The following is a 21,604-nucleotide window of genomic DNA, read 5'->3' as shown; positions in this document are numbered from 1 at the left end:
AACCCAGACGTTGGGGATGGGAGACGCTGTAACCCAGATGTCGGGGATGGGAGACGCTGTAACCCAGAGGTCGGGGATGGGAGAGGCTGTAATACAGAGGTCGGGGATGGGGTGAGGCTGAAACCCAGAGGTCGGGGATGGGAGACGCAGAAACCCAGAGGTTGGGGATGGGGTGAGGCTGAAACCCAGAGGTCGGGGATGGGAGACGCTGAAACCCAGAGGTCGGGGATGGGAGACGCTGTAACCCAGAGGTCGGGGATGGGAGACGCTGTAATCCTGAGGTCGGGGATGGGGTGAGGCTGAAACCCAGAGGTCGGGGATGGCAAGAGGCTGAATTCCAATGGTCGGGGATGGGGTGAAGCTGAAACCCCGAGGTTGGGGATGGCAAGAGGCTGAAATCCAAAGGTCGGGGATGTGAGACGCTGTAACCCAGAGGTAGGGATTGGCGACGTTGTATATCAGAGGTCGGGGATGGGAGTCGCTGAAACCCAGAGGTCGGGGAAGGGAGACACTGTAACCCCGAGGTCAGGGATGGGGACACTGTAACCCAGAGGTCGGGGATGGGAGACGCTGAAACCCAGAGGTCGGGGATGGGAGACGCTGTAACCCAGAGGTCGGTGATGTGAGATGCTGAAACCCAGAGGTCGGGGATGGGAGACGCTGTAAACCAGAGGTCGGGGATGGGAGACGCTGTAACCCAGAGGTCGGGGTGGGAGACGCTTTAACCCAGAGGTCGGAGATGGGAGACGCTGTAACCCAGAGGTCGGGGATGGGAGACGCTGTAACCCAGAGGTTGTGGATGGGAGACGCTGAAACCCAGAGGTCGGGGATGGGAGACGCTGAAACCCAGAGGTCGGGGATGGGAGACGCTGAAGCCCATATGTCGGGAATGGGAGAAGCTGAAACCCAGAGTTCGGGGATGGGAGAAGCTGAAACCCAGAGGTCGGGGATGGGAGACGCTGTAACCCTGAGTTCGTGATGGAAGACACTGAAACCCAGAGGTCTGGGATGGGAGACTCTTAAACCCAGAGGTCGGGGATGGGAGACGCTGGAACCCAGAGGTCGGGGATGGGAGACTCTGAAACCCAGAGGTCGGGGATGGGAGACGCTGAAACCCAGAGGTCGGAAATAGGAGACGCTGTAACCCAGAGGTCGGGGATGGTAGACGCTGAAACCCTGAGTTCGATGATGGAAGACACTGAAACCCAGAGGTCAGGGATGGGAGACTCTTAAACCCAGAGGTCGGGGATGGGAGACGCTGGAACCCAGAGGTCGGGGATGGGAGACGCTGTAACCCAGAGGTCGGGGATGGGAGACGCTGTAATCCTGAGGTCGGGGATGGGGTGAAGCTGAAACCCAGAGGTTGGGGATGGCAAGATGCTGAAATCCAAAGGTCGGGGATGTGAGACGCTGTAACCCAGAGGTTGGGGATTGGCGACGTTGTATATCAGAGGTCGGGGATGGGAGTCGCTGAAACCCAGAGTTCGGGGATGGGAGTCGCTGAAACCCAGAGTTCGGGGATGGGAGACACTGTAACCCAGAGGTCGGGGATGGGAGACGCTGAAACCCAGAGGTCGGGGATGGGAGACGCTGTAACCCAGAGGTCGGTGATGGGAGATGCTGAAACCCAGAGGTCGGGGATGGGAGAGGCTTTAACCCAGAGGTCGGGGTGGGAGACGCTGTAACCCAGAGGTCGGAGATGGGAGACGCTGTAACCCAGAGGTCGGGGATGGGAGACACTGTAACCCAGAGGTCGGGGATGGGAGACGCTGAAACCCAGAGGTCGGGGATGGGAGACGCTGTAACCCAGAGGTCGGGGTGGGAGACGCTGTAACCCAGAGGTCGGAGATGGGAGACGCTGTAACCCAGAGGTCGGGGATGGGAGACACTGTAACCCAGAGGTCGGGGATGGGAGACGCTGAAACCCAGAGGTCGGGGATGGGAGACGCTGAAACCCAGAGGTCGGGGATGGGAGACGCTGAAGCCCATATGACGGGGAGGGGAGAAGCTGAAACCCAGAGTTCGGGGATGGGAGACTTTGTAACCCAGAGGTCGGGGATGTGGTGAGGCTGAAACCCAGAGGTCGGGATGGGAGACGCTGAAACCCAGAGGTCGGGGATGGCAAGAGGCTGAAACCCAGAGGTCGGGGATGGGAGACTCTGAAACCCAGAGGTCAGGGATGGGAGACGTTGTAACCCAGAGGTCGGGGATGGGAGACTCTGTAACCCAGAGGTCGGTATGGGAGACGCTGTAACGCAGAGGTCGGAGATGGGAGTCGCTGTATCCCAGAGGTCGGGGATGGGAGACGTTGTAACCCAGAGGTGGGGGATGGGAGACGTAACCCAGAGGTCGGGGATGGGAGACACTGTAACCTAGAGGTCGGGGATGGGAGACGCTGAAAACCAGAGGTCGGGATGGGGTGAGGCTGAAACCCAGAGGTCGAGGATGGGAGACGCTGTAACCCAGAGGTCGGGGATGGGAGACTCTTAAACCCAGAGGTCGGGGATGGGAGACGCTGGAACCCAGAGGTCGGGGATGGGAGACGCTGAAACCCAGAGGTCGGGGATGGGAGACGCTGTAACCCAGAGGTCGGGAATTGAGACGCTGAAACCCAGAGGTCGGGGATGGGAGACGCGGGAACCCAGAGGTCGGAGATGGGAGACACTGTAACCCAGAGATCGGCGATGGGAGACGCTGTAACCCAGAGGTCGGCGATGGGAGACGCTGTAACCCAGACGTTGGGGATGGGGAGAGGCTGTAACCCAGAGGTCGGGGATGGGAGACGTTGTAACCCAGAGGTCGGGGATGGGAGAAGCTGAAACCCAGAGGTCGGGGATGGGGTGAGGCTGAAACCCAGAGGTCGGTGATGGCAGACGCTGTAACCCAGAGGTCGGGGATGGGAGAAGCTGAAACCCAGAGGTCGGGGATGGGAGACATGTAACCCAGAGGTCGGGGATGGGAGACGCTGTCACCCAGAGGTCGGGGATGGGAGACTCTGAAACCCAGAGGTCGGGGATGGGAGACGCTGAAACCCAGAGTTCGGGGATGGGAGACGCTGAAACCCAGAGGCCGGGGATGGGGGACTCAGAAACCCAGAGGTCGGGGATGGGAGACGCTGAAACCCAGATGTCGCGGATGGGAGACGCTGTAACCCAGAGGTCGGGGATGGGAGAAGCTGAAACCCAGAGGTCGGGGATGGGAGACGCTGAAACCCAGAGGTCGGGGATGGGAGACGCTGTCACCCAGAGGTCGGGGATGGGAGACGCTGAAACCCAGAGGCCGGGGATGGGAGACTCTGAAACGCAGAGGTCGGGGATGGCAGAGGCTGAAACCCAGAGGTCGGCGATGGGAGACGCTGTAACCCAGAGGTCGGGGATGGTAGACGCTGAAACCCAGAGGTCAGGGACGGGAGATGTTGTAACCCAGAGGTCAGGGATGGGAGACGTTGTAAGCCAGAGGTCGGGGATGGGAGACACTGTAACCCAGAGGTCGGGGATGGGAGACGTTGTAACCCAGAGGTCGGGGATGGGAGACACTGTAACCTCGAGGTCGGGGATGGGAGACGCTGAAAACCAGAGGTCGGGATGGGGTGAGGCTGAAACCCAGAGGTCGGGGATGGGAGACGCTGTAACCCAGAGGTCGGGGATGGGAGACTCTTAAACCCAGAGGTCGGGGATGGGAGACGCTGGAACCCAGAGGTCGGGGATGGAAGACGCTGAAACCCAGAGGTAGGGGATGGGAGACGCTGTAACCCAGAGGTCGGGGATGGGAGACGCTGAAACCCAGAGGTCGGGGATGGGAGACGCTGGAACCCAGAGGTCGGAGATGGGAGATACTGTAACCCAGAGATCGGCGATGGGAGATGCTGTAACCCAGAGATCGGCGATGGGAGACGCTGTAACCCAAACGTTGGGGATGGGGAGAGGCTGTAACCCAGAGGTCGGGGATGGGGTGAGGCTGAAACCCAGAGGTCGGGGATGGGAGATGCTGAAACCCAGAGGTCGTGGAAGGGGTGAGGCTGAAATTCAGAGGTCGGGGATGGTAGACGCTGAAATCCAGAGGTCGGGGATGGGAGACGCTGTAACCCAGAGGTCGGGGATGGGAGACGCTGTAATCCAGAGGTCGGGGATGGGGTGAGGCTGAAACCCAGAGGTCGGGGATGGCAAGAGGCTGAAATCCAATGTTCAGGGATGGGGTGAAGCTGAAACCCAGAGGTCGGGGATGGCAAGAGGCTGAAATCCAAAGGTCGGGGATGTGAGACGCTGTAACCCAGAGGTCGGGGATGGCAAGAGGATGAACTCCAATCGTCGGGGATGGGGTGAAGCTGAAACCCAGAGGTTGGGGATGGCAAGAGGCTGAAATCCAAAGGTCGGGGATGTGAGACGCTGTAACCCAGAGGTCTGGGATTGGAGACGTATATCAGAGGTCGTGGATGGGAGTCGCTGAAACCCAGAGGTCGGGGAAGTTAGACACTGTAACCCCGAGGTCGGGGATGGGAGACGCTGTAACCCAGAGGTCGGGGATGGGAGACGCTGTCACCCAGAGGTCAGGGATGGGAGACGCTGAAACCCAGAGGCCGGGGATGGGAGACTCTGAAACGCAGAGGTCGGGGATGGCAGAGGCTGAAACCCAGAGGTCGGAGATGGGAGACGCTGTAACCCAGAGGTCGGTGATGGTAGACGCTGAAACCCTGAGGTCGATGATGGAAGACACTGAAACCCAGAGGTCGGGGATGGGAGACTCTTAAACCCAGAGGTCGGGGATGGCAGACGCTGAAACCCAGAGGTCGGAGATGGGAGACGCTGTAACCCAGAGGTCGGGGATGGTAGACGCTGTAACCCAGAGGTCTGGGATGGGGTGAGGCTGAAACCCAGCGGTCGGGGATGGGAGAGGTTGAAGCCCAGACATTGGGGAGGGGAGAGGTTGAAACCCAGACGTTGGGGATGGGAGACGCTGTAACCCAGATGTCGGGGATGGGAGACGCTGTAACCCAGAGGTCGGGGATGGGAGAGGCTGTAATACAGAGGTCGGGGATGGGGTGAGGCTGAAACCCAGAGGTCGGGGATGGGAGACGCAGAAACCCAGAGGTTGGGGATGGGGTGAAGCTGAAACCCAGAGTTCGGGGATGGGAGCCGCTGAAACCCAGACGTCGGGGATGGGAGACGCTGTAACCCAGAGGTCGGGGATGGGAGACGCTGTAATCGTGAGGTCGGGGATGGGGTGAGGCTGAAACCCAGAGGTCGGGGATGGCAAGAGGCTGAACTCCAATGGTCGGGGATGGGGTGAAGCTGAAACCCAGAGGTTGGGGATGGCAAGAGGCTGAAATCCAAAGCTCGGGGATGTGAGACGCTGTAACCCAGAGGTAGGGATTGGCGACGTTGTATATCAGAGGTCGGGGATGGGAGTCGCTGAAACCCAGAGGTCGGGGAAGGGAGACACTGTAACCCTGAGGTCAGGGATGGGGACACTGTAACCCAGAGGTCGGGGATTGGAGACGCTGAAACCCAGAGGTCGGGGATGGGAGACGCTGTAACCCAGAGGTCGGTGATGGGAGATGCTGAAACCCAGAGGTCGGGGATGGGAGACGCTGTAAACCAGAGGTCGGGGATGGGAGACGCTGTAACCCAGAGGTCGGGGTGGGAGACGCTTTAACCCAGAGGTCGGAGATGGGAGACGCTGTAACCCAGAGGTCGGGGATGGGAGACGCTGTAACCCAGAGGTCGGGGATGGGAGACGCTGAAACCCAGAGGTCGGGGATGGGAGACGCTGAAACCCAGAGGTCGGGGATGGGAGATTCTGAAGCCCATATGTCGGGAATGGGAGAAGCTGAAACCCAGAGGTCGGGGATGGGAGACGCTGTAACCCAGAGGTCGGGGATGGGAGACGCTGTCACCCAGAGGCCGGGGGTGGGAGACTCTGAAACCCAGAGGTCGGGGATGGGAGACGCTTAAGCCCAGAGGTCGGGGATGGGAGACGCTGGAACCCAGAGGTCGGGGATGGTAGACGCTGTGACCCAGAGGTCGGGGATGGGAGACGTTGTAATCCTGAGGTCGGGGATGGGGTGAGGCTGAAACCCAGAGGTCGGGGATGGCAAGAGGCTGAACTCCAATGGTCGGGGATGGGGTGAAGCTGAAACCCAGAGGTTGGGTATGGCAAGATGCTGAAATCCAAAGGTCGGGGATGTGAGACGCTGTAACCCAGAGGTTGGGGATTGGCGACGTTGTATATCAGAGGTCGGGGATGGGAGTCGCTGAAACCCAGAGGTCGGGGATGGGAGACACTGTAACCCCGAGGTCAGGGATGGGGACACTGTAACCCAGAGGTCGGGGATGGGAGACGTTGAAACCAAGAGGTCGGTGATGGGAGATGCTGAAACCCAGAGGTCGGGGATGGGAGAGGCTTTAACCCAGAGGTCGGGGATGAGAGACGCTGTAACCCAGAGGTCGGGGTGGGAGACGCTGTTACCCAGAGGTCGGAGATGGGAGACGCTGTAACCCAGAGGTCGGGGATGGGAGACACTGTAACCCAGAGGTCGGGGATGGGAGACGCTGTAACCCAGAGGTCGGGGATGGGAGACGCTGAAACCCAGAGGTCGGGGATGGGAGACGCTGAAGCCCATATGACGGGGATGGGAGAAGCTGAAACCCAGAGTTCGGGGATGGGAGACTTTGTAACCCAGAGGTCGGGGATGGGAGACGCTGAAACCCAGCGGTCGGGGATGTGGTGAGGCTGAAACCCAGAGGTCGGGATGGGAGACGCTGAAACCCAGAGGTCGGGGATGGCAAGAGGCTGAAACCCAGAGGTCGGGGATGGGAGACTCTGAAACCCAGAGGTCAGGGATGGGAGACGTTGTAACCCAGAGGTCGGGGATGGGAGACTCTGTAACCCAGAGGTCGGGATGGGAGACGCTGTAACGCAGAGGTCGGAGATGGGAGTCGCTGTAACCCAGAGTTCGGGGATGGGAGACGTTGTAACCCAGAGGTCGGGGATGGGAGACGTAACCCAGAGGTCGGGGATGGGAGACACTGTAACCTAGAGGTCGGGGATGGGAGACGCTGTAACCCAGAGGTCGGGGATGGGAGACGCTGTAACCCAGAGGTCGGGGATGGGGACACTGTAACCCAGAGGTCGGGGATGGGAGACGCTGAAACCCAGAGGTCGGGGTTGGGAGACGCTGTAACCCACAGGTCGGTGATGGGAGATGCTGAAACCCAGAGGTCGGGGATGGGAGACGCTGTAAACCAGAGGTCGGGGATGGGAGACGCTGTAACCCAGACGTCGGGGTGGGAGACGCTTTAACCCAGAGGTCGGAGATGGGAGACGCTGTAACCCAGAGGTCGGGGATGGCAAGAGGCTGAACTCCAATGGTCGGGGATGGGGTGAAGCTGAAACCCAGAGGTTGGGGATGGCAAGAGGCTGAAATCCAAAGCTCGGGGATGTGAGACGCTGTAACCCAGAGGTAGTGATTGGCGACGTTGTATATCAGAGGTCGGGGATGGGAGTCGCTGAAACCCAGAGGTCGGGGAAGGGAGACACTGTAACCCTGAGGTCAGGGATGGGGACACTGTAACCCAGAGGTCGGGGATTGGAGACGCTGAAACCCAGAGGTCGGGGATGGGAGACGCTGTAACCCAGAGGTCGGTGATGGGAGATGCTGAAACCCAGAGGTCGGGGATGGGAGACGCTGTAACCCAGAGGTCGGGGATGGGAGACGCTGTAATCCTGAGGTCGGGGATGGGGTGAAGCTGAAACCCAGAGGTTGGGGATGGCAAGATGCTGAAATCCAAAGGTCGGGGATGTGAGACGCTGTAACCCAGAGGTTGGGGATTGGCGACGTTGTATATCAGAGGTCGGGGATGGGAGTCGCTGAAACCCAGAGGTCGGGGATGGGAGACACTGTAACCCCGAGGTCAGGGATGGGGACACTGTAACCCAGAGGTCGGGGATGGGAGACGTTGAAACCAAGAGGTCGGTGATGGGAGATGCTGAAACCCAGAGGTCGGGGTTGGGAGAGGCTTTAACCCAGAGGTCGGGGATGAGAGACGCTGTAACCCAGAGGTCGGGGTGGGAGACGCTGTTACCCAGAGGTCGGAGATGGGAGACGCTGTAACCCAGATGTCGGGGATGGGAGACACTGTAACCCAGAGGTCGGGGATGGGAGACGCTGTAACCCAGAGGTCGGGGATGGGAGACGCTGAAACCCAGAGGTCGGGGATGGGAGACGCTGAAGCCCATATGACGGGGATGGGAGAAGCTGAAACCCAGAGTTCGGGGATGGGAGACTTTGTAACCCAGAGGTCGGGGATGGGAGACGCTGAAACCCAGCGGTCGGGGATGTGGTGAGGCTGAAACCCAGAGGTCGGGATGGGAGACGCTGAAACCCAGAGGTCGGGGATGGCAAGAGGCTGAAACCCAGAGGTCGGGGATGGGAGACTCTGAAACCCAGAGGTCAGTGATGGGAGACGTTGTAACCCAGAGGTCGGGGATGGGAGACTCTGTAACCCAGAGGTCGGGATGGGAGACGCTGTAACGCAGAGGTCGGAGGTGGGAGTCGCTGTAACCCAGAGTTCGGGGATGGGAGACGTTGTAACCCAGAGGTCGGGGATGGGAGACGTAACCCAGAGGTCGGGGATGGGAGACACTGTAACCTAGAGGTCGGGGATGGGAGACGCTGTAACCCAGAGGTCGGGGATGGGAGACGCTGTAACCCAGAGGTCGGGGATGGGGACACTATAACCCAGAGGTCGGGGATGGGAGACGCTGAAACCCAGAGGTCGGGGATGGGAGACGCTGTAACCCACAGGTCGGTGATGGGAGACGCTGTAAACCAGAGGTCGGGGATGGGAGACGCTGTAACCCAGAGGTCGGTGATGGGAGATGCTGAAACCCAGAGGTCGGGGATGGGAGACGCTGTAAACCAGAGGTCGGGGATGGGAGACGCTGTAACCCAGACGTCGGGGTGGGAGACGCTTTAACCCAGAGGTCGGAGATGGGAGACGCTGTAACCCAGAGGTCGGGGATGGCAAGAGGCTGAACTCCAATGGTCGGGGATGGGGTGAAGCTGAAACCCAGAGGTTGGGGATGGCAAGAGGCTGAAATCCAAAGCTCGGGGATGTGAGACGCTGTAACCCAGAGGTAGTGATTGGCGACGTTGTATATCAGAGGTCGGGGATGGGAGTCGCTGAAACCCAGAGGTCGGGGATGGGAGACACTGTAACCCAGAGGTCGGGGATGGGAGACGCTGAAACCCAGAGGTCGGGGATGGGAGACGCTGTAACCCAGAGGTCGGTGATGGGAGATGCTGAAACCCAGAGGTCGGGGATGGGAGAGGCTTTAACCCAGAGGTCGGGGTGGGAGACGCTGTAACCCAGAGGTCGGAGATGGGAGACGGTGTAACCCAGAGGTCGGGGATGGGAGACACTGTAACCCAGAGGTCGGGGATGGGAGACGCTGAATCCCAGAGGTCGGGGAAGGGAGACGCTGTAACCCAGAGGTCGGGGTGGGAGACGCTGTAACCCAGAGGTCGGAGATGGGAGACGCTGTAACCCAGAGGTCGGGGATGGGAGACACTGTAACCCAGAGGTCGGGGATGGGAGACGCTGAAACCCAGAGGTCGGGGATGGGAGACGCTGAAACCCAGAGGTCGGGGATGGGAGACGCTGAAGCCCATATGACGGGGAGGGGAGAAGCTGAAACCCAGAGTTCGGGGATGGGAGACTTTGTAACCCAGAGGTCGGGGATGTGGTGAGGCTGAAACCCAGAGGTCGGGATGGGAGACGCTGAAACCCAGAGGTCGGGGATGGCAAGAGGCTGAAACCCAGAGGTCGGGGATGGGAGACTCTGAAACCCAGAGGTCAGGGATGGGAGACGTTGTAACCCAGAGGTCGGGGATGGGAGACTCTGTAACCCAGAGGTCGGTATGGGAGACGCTGTAACGCAGAGGTCGGAGATGGGAGTCGCTGTAACCCAGAGGTCGGGGATGGGAGACGTTGTAACCCAGAGGTGGGGGATGGGAGACGTAACCCAGAGGTCGGGGATGGGAGACACTGTAACCTAGAGGTCGGGGATGGGAGACGCTGAAAACCAGAGGTCGGGATGGGGTGTGGCTGAAACCCAGAGGTCGAGGATGGGAGACGCTGTAACCCAGAGGTCAGGGATGGGAGACTCTTAAACCCAGAGGTCGGGGATGGGAGACGCTGGAACCCAGAGGTCGGGGATGGGAGACGCTGAAACCCAGAGGTCGGGGATGGGAGACGCTGTAACCCAGAGGTCGGGGATGGGAGACGCTGAAACCCAGAGGTCGGGGATGGGAGACGCGGGAACCCAGAGGTCGGAGATGGGAGACACTGTAACCCAGAGATCGGCGATGGGAGACGCTGTAACCCAGAGGTCGGCGATGGGAGACGCTGTAACCCAGACGTTGGGGATGGGGAGAGGCTGTAACCCAGAGGTCGGGGATGGGAGACGTTGTAACCCAGAGGTCGGGGATGGGAGAAGCTGAAACCCAGAGGTCGGGGATGGGGTGAGGCTGAAACCCAGAGGTCGGGGATGGCAGACGCTGTAACCCAGAGGTCGGGGATGGGAGAAGCTGAAACCCAGAGGTCGGCGATGGGAGACATGTAACCCAGAGGTCGGGGATGGGAGACGCTGTCACCCAGAGGTCGGGGATGGGAGACTCTGAAACCCAGAGGTCGGGGATGGGAGACGCTGAAACCCAGAGGTCGGGGATGGGAGACGCTGAAACCCAGAGGCCGGGGATGGGGGACTCTGAAACCCAGAGGTCGGGGATGGGAGACGCTGAAACCCAGATGTCGCGGATGGGAGACGCTGTAACCCAGAGGTCGGGGATGGGAGAAGCTGAAACCCAGAGGTCGGGGATGGGAGACGCTGTAACCCAGAGGTCGGGGATGGGAGACGCTGTCACCCAGAGGTCGGGGATGGGAGACGCTGTAACCCAGAGGCCGGGGATGGGAGACTCTGAAACGCAGAGGTCGGGGATGGCAGAGGCTGAAACCCAGAGGTCGGAGATGGGAGACGCTGTAACCCAGAGGTCGGGGATGGTAGACGCTGAAACCCAGAGGTCAGGGACGGGAGATGTTGTAACCCAGAGGTCAGGGATGGGAGACGTTGTAAGCCAGAGGTCGGGGATGGGAGACTCTGTAACCCAGAGGTCGGGGATGGGAGACGTTGTAATCCAGAGGTCGGGGATGGGAGACACTGTAACCTCGAGGTCGGGGATGGGAGACGCTGAAAACCAGAGGTCGGGATGGGGTGAGGCTGAAACCCAGAGGTCGAGGATGGAAGACGCTGTAACCCAGAGGTCGGGGATGGGAGACTCTTAAACCCAGAGGTCGGGGATGGGAGACGCTGGAACCCAGAGGTCGGGGATGGGAGACGCTGAAACCCAGAGGTAGGGGATGGGAGACGCTGTAACCCAGAGGTCGGGGATGGGAGACGCTGAAACCCAGAGGTCGGGGATGGGAGACGCTGGAACCCAGAGGTCGGAGATGGGAGATACTGTAACCCAGAGATCGGCGATGGGAGATGCTGTAACCCAGAGATCGGCGATGGGAGACGCTGTAACCCAAACGTTGGGGATGGGGAGAGGCTGTAACCCAGAGGTCGGGGATGGGGTGAGGCTGAAACCCAGAGGTCGGGGATGGGAGACGCTGAAACCCAGAGGTCGTGGAAGGGGTGAGGCTGAAATTCAGAGGTCGGGGATGGTAGACGCTGAAATCCAGAGGTCGGGGATGGGAGACGCTGTAACCCAGAGGTCGGGGATGGGAGACGCTGTAATCCAGAGGTCGGGGATGGGGTGAGGCTGAAACCCAGAGGTCGGGGATGGCAAGAGGCTGAAATCCAATGTTCAGGGATGGGGTGAAGCTGAAACCCAGAGGTCGGGGATGGCAAGAGGCTGAAATCCAAAGGTCGGGGATGTGAGACGCTGTAACCCAGAGGTCGGGGATGGCAAGAGGATGAACTCCAATCGTCGGGGATGGGGTGAAGCTGAAACCCAGAGATTGGGGATGGCAAGAGGCTGAAATCCAAAGGTCGGGGATGTGAGACGCTGTAACCCAGAGGTCTGGGATTGGAGACGTATATCAGAGGTCGTGGATGGGAGTCGCTGAAACCCAGAGGTCGGGGAAGGTAGACACTGTAACCCCGAGGTCGGGGATGGGAGACGCTGTAACCCAGAGTTCGGGGATGGGAGACGCTGTCACCCAGAGGTCAGGGATGGGAGACGCTGAAACCCAGAGGCCGGGGATGGGAGACTCTGAAACGCAGAGGTCGGGGATGGCAGAGGCTGAAACCCAGAGGTCGGAGATGGGAGACGCTGTAACCCAGAGGTCGGTGATGGTAGACGCTGAAACCCTGAGGTCGATGATGGAAGACACTGAAACCCAGAGGTCGGGGATGGGAGACTCTTAAACCCAGAGGTCGGGGATGGCAGACGCTGAAACCCAGAGGTCGGAGATGGGAGACGCTGTAACCCAGAGGTCGGGGATGGTAGACGCTGTAACCCAGAGGTCTGGGATGGGGTCAGGCTGAAACCCAGTGGTCGGGGATGGGAGAGGTTGAAGCGCAGACATTGGGGAGGGGAGAGGTTGAAACCCAGACGTTGGGGATGGGAGACGCTGTAACCCAGATGTCGGGGATGGGAGACGCTGTAACCCAGAGGTCGGGGATGGGAGAGGCTGTAATACAGAGGTCGGGGATGGGGTGAGGCTGAAACCCAGAGGTCGGGGATGGGAGACGCAGAAACCCAGAGGTTGGGGATGGGGTGAGGCTGAAACCCAGAGTTCGGGGATGGGAGCCGCTGAAACCCAGACGTCGGGGATGGGAGACGCTGTAACCCAGAGGTCGGGGATGGGAGACGCTGTAATCGTGAGGTCGGGGATGGGGTGAGGCTGAAACCCAGAGGTCGGGGATGGCAAGAGGCTGAACTCCAATGGTCGGGGATGGGGTGAAGCTGAAACCCAGAGGTTGGGGATGGCAAGAGGCTGAAATCCAAAGCTCGGGGATGTGAGACGCTGTAACCCAGAGGTAGGGATTGGCGACGTTGTATATCAGAGGTCGGGGATGGGAGTCGCTGAAACCCAGAGGTCGGGGAAGGGAGACACTGTAACCCTGAGGTCAGGGATGGGGACACTGTAACCCAGAGGTCGGGGATTGGAGACGCTGAAACCCAGAGGTCGGGGATGGGAGACGCTGTAACCCAGAGGTCGGTGATGGGAGATGCTGAAACCCAGAGGTCGGGGATGGGAGACGCTGTAAACCAGAGGTCGGGGATGGGAGACGCTGTAACCCAGAGGTCGGGGTGGGAGACGCTTTAACCCAGAGGTCGGAGATGGGAGACGCTGTAACCCAGAGGTCGGGGATGGGAGACGCTGTAACCCAGAGGTCGGGGATGGGAGACGCTGAAACCCAGAGGTCGGGGATGGGAGACGCTGAAACCCAGAGGTCGGGGATGGGAGACTCTGAAGCCCATATGTCGGGAATGGGAGAAGCTGAAACCCAGAGTTCGGGGATGGGAGAAGCTGAAACCCAGAGGTCGGGGATGGGAGACGCTGTAACCCAGAGGTCGGGGATGGGAGACGCTGTCACCCAGAGGCCGGGGGTGGGAGACTCTGAAACCCAGAGGTCGGGGATGGGAGACGCTGTAACCCAGAGGTCGGGGATGGTAGACGCTGAAACCCTGAGTTCGATGATGGAAGACACTGAAACCCAGAGGTCAGGGATGGGAGACTCTTAAGCCCAGAGGTCGGGGATGGGAGACGCTGGAACCCAGAGGTCGGGGATGGTAGACGCTGTGACCCAGAGGTCGGGGATGGGAGACGCTGTAATCCTGAGGTCGGGGATGGGGTGAGGCTGAAACCCAGAGGTCGGGGATGGCAAGAGGCTGAACTCCAATGGTCGGGGATGGGGTGAAGCTGAAACCCAGAGGTTGGGTATGGCAAGATGCTGAAATCCAAAGGTCGGGGATGTGAGACGCTGTAACCCAGAGGTTGGGGATTGGCGACGTTGTATATCAGAGGTCGGGGATGGGAGTCGCTGAAACCCAGAGGTCGGGGATGGGAGACACTGTAACCCCGAGGTCAGGGATGGGGACACTGTAACCCAGAGGTCGGGGATGGGAGACGTTGAAACCAAGAGGTCGGTGATGGGAGATGCTGAAACCCAGAGGTCGGGGATGGGAGAGGCTTTAACCCAGAGGTCGGGGATGAGAGACGCTGTAACCCAGAGGTCGGGGTGGGAGACGCTGTTACCCAGAGGTCGGAGATGGGAGACGCTGTAACCCAGAGGTCGGGGATGGGAGACACTGTAACCCAGAGGTCGGGGATGGGAGACGCTGTAACCCAGAGGTCGGGGATGGGAGACGCTGAAACCCAGAGGTCGGGGATGGGAGACGCTGAAGCCCATATGACGGGGATGGGAGAAGCTGAAACCCAGAGTTCGGGGATGGGAGACTTTGTAACCCAGAGGTCGGGGATGGGAGACGCTGAAACCCAGCGGTCGGGGATGTGGTGAGGCTGAAACCCAGAGGTCGGGATGGGAGACGCTGAAACCCAGAGGTCGGGGATGGCAAGAGGCTGAAACCCAGAGGTCGGGGATGGGAGACTCTGAAACCCAGAGGTCAGGGATGGGAGACGTTGTAACCCAGAGGTCGGGGATGGGAGACTCTGTAACCCAGAGGTCGGGATGGGAGACGCTGTAACGCAGAGGTCGGAGATGGGAGTCGCTGTAACCCAGAGTTCGGGGATGGGAGACGTTGTAACCCAGAGGTCGGGGATGGGAGACGTAACCCAGAGGTCGGGGATGGGAGACACTGTAACCTAGAGGTCGGGGATGGGAGACGCTGTAACCCAGAGGTCGGGGATGGGAGACGCTGTAACCCAGAGGTCGGGGATGGGGACACTGTAACCCAGAGGTCGGGGATGGGAGACGCTGAAACCCAGAGGTCGGGGATGGGAGACGCTGTAACCCACAGGTCGGTGATGGGAGATGCTGAAACCCAGAGGTCGGGGATGGGAGACGCTGTAAACCAGAGGTCGGGGATGGGAGACGCTGTAACCCAGACGTCGGGGTGGGAGACGCTTTAACCCAGAGGTCGGAGATGGGAGACGATGTAACCCAGAGGTCGGGGATGGCAAGAGGCTGAACTCCAATGGTCGGGGATGGGGTGAAGCTGAAACCCAGAGGTTGGGGATGGCAAGAGGCTGAAATCCAAAGCTCGGGGATGTGAGACGCTGTAACCCAGAGGTAGTGATTGGCGACGTTGTATATCAGAGGTCGGGGATGGGAGTCGCTGAAACCCAGAGGTCGGGGAAGGAAGACACTGTAACCCTGAGGTCAGGGATGGGGACACTGTAACCCAGAGGTCGGGGATTGGAGACGCTGAAACCCAGAGGTCGGGGATGGGAGACGCTGTAACCCAGAGGTCGGTGATGGGAGATGCTGAAACCCAGAGGTCGGGGATGGGAGACGCTGTAAACCAGAGGTCGGGGATGGGAGACGCTGTAACCCAGAGGTCGGGGTGGGAGACGCTTTAACCCAGAGGTCGGAGATGGGAGACGCTGTAACCCAGAGGTCGGGGATGGGAGACGCTGTAACCCAGAGGTCGGGGATGGGAGACGCTGAAACCCAGAGGTCGGGGATGGGAGACGCTGAAACCCAGAGGTCGGGGATGGGAGACTCTGAAGCCCATATGTCGGGAATGGGAGAAGCTGAAACCCAGAGTTCGGGGATGGGAGAAGCTGAAACCCAGAGGTCGGGGATGGGAGACGCTGTAACCCAGAGGTCGGGGATGGGAGACGCTGTCACCCAGAGGCCGGGGGTGGGAGACTCTGAAACCCAGAGGTCGGGGATGGGAGACGCTGTAACCCAGAGGTCGGGGATGGTAGACGCTGAAACCCTGAGTTCGATGATGGAAGACACTGAAACCCAGAGGTCAGGGATGGGAGACTCTTAAGCCCAGAGGTCGGGGATGGGAGACGCTGGAACCCAGAGGTCGGGGATGGTAGACGCTGTGACCCAGAGGTCGGGGATGGGAGACGCTGTAATCCTGAGGTCGGGGATGGGGTGAGGCTGAAACCCAGAGGTCGGGGATGGCAAGAGGCTGAACTCCAATGGTCGGGGATGGGGTGAAGCTGAAACCCAGAGGTTGGGGATGGCAAGATGCTGAAATCCAAAGGTCGGGGATGTGAGACGCTGTAACCCAGAGGTCGGGGATGGGAGACGTTGAAACCAAGAGGTCGGTGATGGGAGATGCTGAAACCCAGAGGTCGGGGATGGGAGAGGCTTTAACCCAGAGGTCGGGGATGAGAGACGCTGTAACCCAGAGGTCGGGGTGGGAGACGCTGTTACCCAGAGGTCGGAGATGGGAGACGCTGTAACCCAGAGGTCGGGGATGGGAGACACTGTAACCCAGAGGTCGGGGATGGGAGACGCTGTAACCCAGAGGTCGGGGATGGGAGACGCTGAAACCCAGAGGTCGGGGATGGGAGACGCTGAAGCCCATATGACGGGGATGGGAGAAGCTGAAACCCAGAGTTCGGGGATGGGAGACTTTGTAACCCAGAGGTCGGGGATGGGAGACGCTGAAACCCAGCGGTCGGGGATGTGGTGAGGCTGAAACCCAGAGGTCGGGATGGGAGACGCTGAAACCCAGAGGTCGGGGATGGCAAGAGGCTGAAACCCAGAGGTCGGGGATGGGAGACTCTGAAACCCAGAGGTCAGGGATGGGAGACGTTGTAACCCAGAGGTCGGGGATGGGAGACTCTGTAACCCAGAGGTCGGGATGGGAGACGCTGTAACGCAGAGGTCGGAGATGGGAGTCGCTGTAACCCAGAGTTCGGGGATGGGAGACGTTGTAACCCAGAGGTCGGGGATGGGAGACGTAACCCAGAGGTCGGGGATGGGAGACACTGTAACCTAGAGGTCGGGGATGGGAGACGCTGTAACCCAGAGGTCGGGGATGGGAGACGCTGTAACCCAGAGGTCGGGGATGGGGACACTGTAACCGAGAGGTCGGGGATGGGAGACGCTGAAACCCAGAGGTCGGGGATGGGAGACGCTGTAACCCACAGGTCGGTGATGGGAGATGCTGAAACCCAGAGGTCGGGGATGGGAGACGCTGTAAACCAGAGGTCGGGGATGGGAGACGCTGTAACCCAGACGTCGGGGTGGGAGACGCTTTAACCCAGAGGTCGGAGATGGGAGACGCTGTAACCCAGAGGTCGTGGATGGGAGACGCTGTAACCCAGAGGTCGGGAATGGGAGACACTGAAACCCAGAGGTCGGGGATGGGAGACGCTGAAACCCAGAGGTCGGGGATGGGAGACGCTGAAGCCCATATGTCGGGAATGGGAGACGCTGTAATCCTGAGGTCGGGGATGGGGTGAGGCTGAAATCCAATGTTCAGGGATGGGGTGAAGCTGAAACCCAGAGGTTGGGGATGGCAAGATGCTGAAATCCAAAGGTCGGGGATGTGAGACGCTGTAACCCAGAGGTTGGGGATTGGCGACGTTGTATATCAGAGGTCGGGGATGGGAGTCGCTGAAACCCCGAGGTCAGGGATGGGGACACTGTAACCCAGAGGTCGGGGATGGGAGACGCTGTAACCAAGAGGTCGGGGATGGGAGACGCTGAAACCCAGAGGTCGGGGATGGGAGAGGCTTTAACCCAGAGGTCGGGGATGGGAGACGCTGTAACCCAGAGGTCGGGGTGGGAGACGCTGTAACCCAGAGGTCGGAGATGGGAGACGCTGTAACCCAGAGGTCGGGGATGGTAGACGCTGTAACCCAGAGGTCGGGGATGGGAGACGCTGAAACCCAGAGGTCGGGGATGGGAGACGCTGAAACCCAGAGGTCGGGGATGGGAGACGCTGAAGCCCATATGACGGGGATGGGAGAATCTGAAACCCAGAGGTCGGGGATGGGAGACTTTGTAACCCAGAGGTCGGGGATGGGAGACGCTGAAACCCAGCGGTCGGGGATGTGGTGAGGCTGAAACCCAGAGGTCGGGATGGGAGACGCTGAAACCCAGAGATCGGGGATGGCAAGAGGCTGAAACCCAGAGGTCGGGGATGGGAGACTCTGAAACCCAGAGGTCAGGGATGGGAGACGTTGTAACCCAGAGGTCGGGGATGGGAGACGTAACCCAGAGGTCGGGGATGGGAGACACTGTAACCTAGAGGTCGGGGATGGGAGACGCTGAAAACCAGTGGTCGGGATGGGGTGAGGCTGAAACCCAGAGGTCGGGGATGGGAGACGCTGGAACCCAGAGGTCGCGGATGGGAGACGCTGACACCCAGAGGTCGGGGATGGGAAAAGCTGTAACCCAGAGGTCGGGGATGGGAGACGCTGAAACACAGAGGTCGGGAATGGGAGACGCTGAAACCCAGAGGTCGGGGATGGGAGACGCTGAAGCCCAGAGGTCGGGGATGGGAGATGCTGTAACCCAGAGGTCGGGGATGGGAGACGCTGAAGCCCATATTTCGGGGATGGGAGAAGCTGAAACCCAGAGTTCGGGGATGGGAGGTGCTGTAACCCAGAGGTCGGGGATGGGAGACGATCTCATCCAGAGGTCGGGGATGGGAGACGCTGAAACCCAGAGATTGGGGATGGGAGACTCTGAAACCCAGAGGTCGGGGATGGGAGGTGCTGTAACCCAGAGGTCGGGGATGGGAGACGATGTCATCCAGAGGTCGGGGATGGGAGACGCTGAAACCCAGAGATCGGGGATGGGAGACTCTGAAACCCAGAGGTCGGGGATGGGAGGCGCTGAAACCCAGAGGTCGGGGATGGGAGACTCTGAAACCCAGAGGTCGAGGGTGGTAGATGCTGAAACCCAGAGGTCGGGGATGGAAGATGCTGAAACCAAGAGGTCGGTGATGTGGTGAGGCTGAAACCCAGAGATTGGGGATGGCAAGAGGCTGAAACCCAGAGGTCGGGGATGGGAGATGCTGAAACCCAGAGGTCAGGGACGCGAGACGTTGTAACCCAGAGGTCGGGGATGGGAGACACTGTAACCCAGAGGTCGGGGAAGGGAGACGCTGAAAACGAGAGGTCGGGGATGGGAGACGCTGTAACCCAGAGGTCGGGGATGGAAGACGCTGTAACCCAGAGGTCGGGGTGGGAGATGCTGTAACCCAGAGGTCGGGGATGGGAGACGCTGGAACCCAGAGGTCGGGGATGGGAGACGCTGAAACCCAGAGGTCGGGGATGGGAGACGCTGGAACCCAGAGGTCGGGGATGGGAGATGCTGAAACCCAGAGGTCGGGGATGGGAGACGCTGTAACCCAGAGGTCGGGGATGGGAGACGCTGAAACCCAGAGGTCGGGGATGGGAGACGCTGTAACCCAGAGGTTGAAGATGAGAGACGCTGTAACCCAGAGGTCGGAGATGGGAGACACTGTAACCTAGAGGTCGGGGATGGGAGACGCTGGAACTCAGAGGTCGGAGATGGGAAACACTGTAACCCAGAGGTCGGCGATGGGAGACGCTGTAACCCAGAGGTCGGCGATGGGAGACGCTGTAACCCAGATGTTGGGGATGGGGTGAGGCTGTAACCCAGAGGTCGGGGATGGGAGACGCTGGAACCCAGAGGTCGGGGATGGGACGAGGCTGAAACCCAGAGGTCGGGGATGGGAGACGCTGTAACGCAGAGGTCGGGGATGGGAGATGCTGTAACGCAGAGGTCGTGGATGGGAGACGCTGTAACCCAGAGGTCAGGGATGGGAGACGCTGTAACCCAGAGGTCGTGGATGGGAGACGCTGTAACCCAGAGGTCGGGGAAGGGAGACGCTGGAACCCAGAGGTCGTGGATGGGATGAGGCTGAAACCCAGTGGTCGGGGATGGGAGACGTTATAACCCAGATGTCGGGGATGGGAGACGCTGAAACCCAGAGGTAAGGGATGGGAGACGTTGTAATCCAGAGGTCGGGGATGGGAGACACTGTAACCCAGAGGTCGGGGATGGGAGACGCTGAAAACCAGAGGTCGGCGATGGGGTGAGGTTGAAACCCAGAGGTCGGGGATGGAAGACGCTGTAACCCAGAGGTCGGGGATGGGAGACGTTGTAATCCAGAGGTCGGAGATGGGGTGAGGCTGATACCCAGAGGTCGGGGATGGCAAGAGGCAGAAATCCAAAGGTCAGGGATGGGGTGAAGCTGAAACCCAGAGGTCGGGGATGGCAAGAGGCTGAACTCCAATGGTCGGGGATGGGAGACGCTGTAACCCAGAGGTCGGGTATGGGAGACGCTGAAAGCCAGAGGTCGGCCATGGGGTGAGGCTGAAACCCAGAGGTCGGGGATGGAAGACGCTGTAACCCAGAGGTCGGGGATGGGAGACGTTGTAATCCAGAGGTCGGGGATGGGGTGAGGCTGAAACCCAGAGGTCGGGGATGGCAAGAGGCAGAAATCCAAAGGTCAGGGATGGGGTGAAGCTGAAATCCAGAGGTCGGGGATGGCAAGAGGCTGAACTCCAATGGTCGGGGATGGGGTGAAGCTGAAACCCAGAGGTTGGGGATGGCAAGAGGCTGAAATCCAAAGGTCGGGGATGTGAGACGCTGTAACCCAGAGGTCTGGGATTGGAGACGCTGAAACCCAGAGGTCGGGGATGGGAGACACAGTAACCCAGAGATCGGGGATGGGAGACGCTGTAACCCAGAGGTCGTGGATGGGAGACGCTGTAACCCAGAGGTCGGGAATGGGAGACGCTGAAACCCAGAGGTCGGGGATGGGAGACGCTGTGACACCGAGATCGGGAATGTGGGACGCTGTAACCCAGAGGTCGGGGATGGGAGATACTGTAACCCAGAGGTCGGGGATGGGAGATGCTGAAACCCAGCGGTCGGGGATCGGAGACGCTGTAACCCAGTGGTCGGAGATGGGAGACACTGTAAACCAGAGTTCGGGGATGGGAGATGCTGTAACCCAGAGGTCGGGGATGGGAGATGCTGTAACCCAGAGGTCGGGAATGGGAGATGCTGAAACCCAGAGGTCGGGGATGGGAGAGGCTGTAACCCTGAGGTCGGGGATGGGAGACGCTGTAACCCTGAGGTCGGGGATGGGAGACGCTCTAACACTGACTTCGGGGATGGGAGACGCTGAAACCCAGAGGTAAGGGATGGGAGACGCTTGTGGTAGTATTCTTTGTGCGCTACAACGCTGAAACCCAGAGGTCGGGGATGGGAGGTGCTGTAACCCAGAGGTCGGGGATGGGAGACGCTGAAATCCAGAGGTCAGAGATGGGATGAGGCTGAAACCCAGAGGTCGGGGATGGGAGACGCTGAAACCCAGAGGTCGGGGATAGGAGACGCCGAAACCCAAAGGTCGGGGATGGGAGACGCTGTTCCCCAGAGGTCGGGGATGGGAGACGTTGGAACCCAGAGGTCGGGGATGGGAGATGCTGAAACCCAGAGGTCGGGGATGGGAGTCGCTGAAACACAGAGGTCGGGGATGGGGGACGCTGAAACCTAGAGGTCGGGGATGGGAGACGCTGAAACCCAGAGGTCGGGGATGGGAGACACTGTAACCCAGAGGTCGGGGATGGGAGACGCTGAAACACAGAGGTCGGGAATGGGAGACGCTGAAACCCAGAGG

The sequence above is a fragment of the Scyliorhinus torazame genome, chromosome 12, assembly GCF_047496885.1.
Source record: "Scyliorhinus torazame isolate Kashiwa2021f chromosome 12, sScyTor2.1, whole genome shotgun sequence".
Lineage (NCBI taxonomy): Eukaryota > Metazoa > Chordata > Chondrichthyes > Carcharhiniformes > Scyliorhinidae > Scyliorhinus > Scyliorhinus torazame.
Note: the sequence above shows the minus strand (reverse complement) of the source record.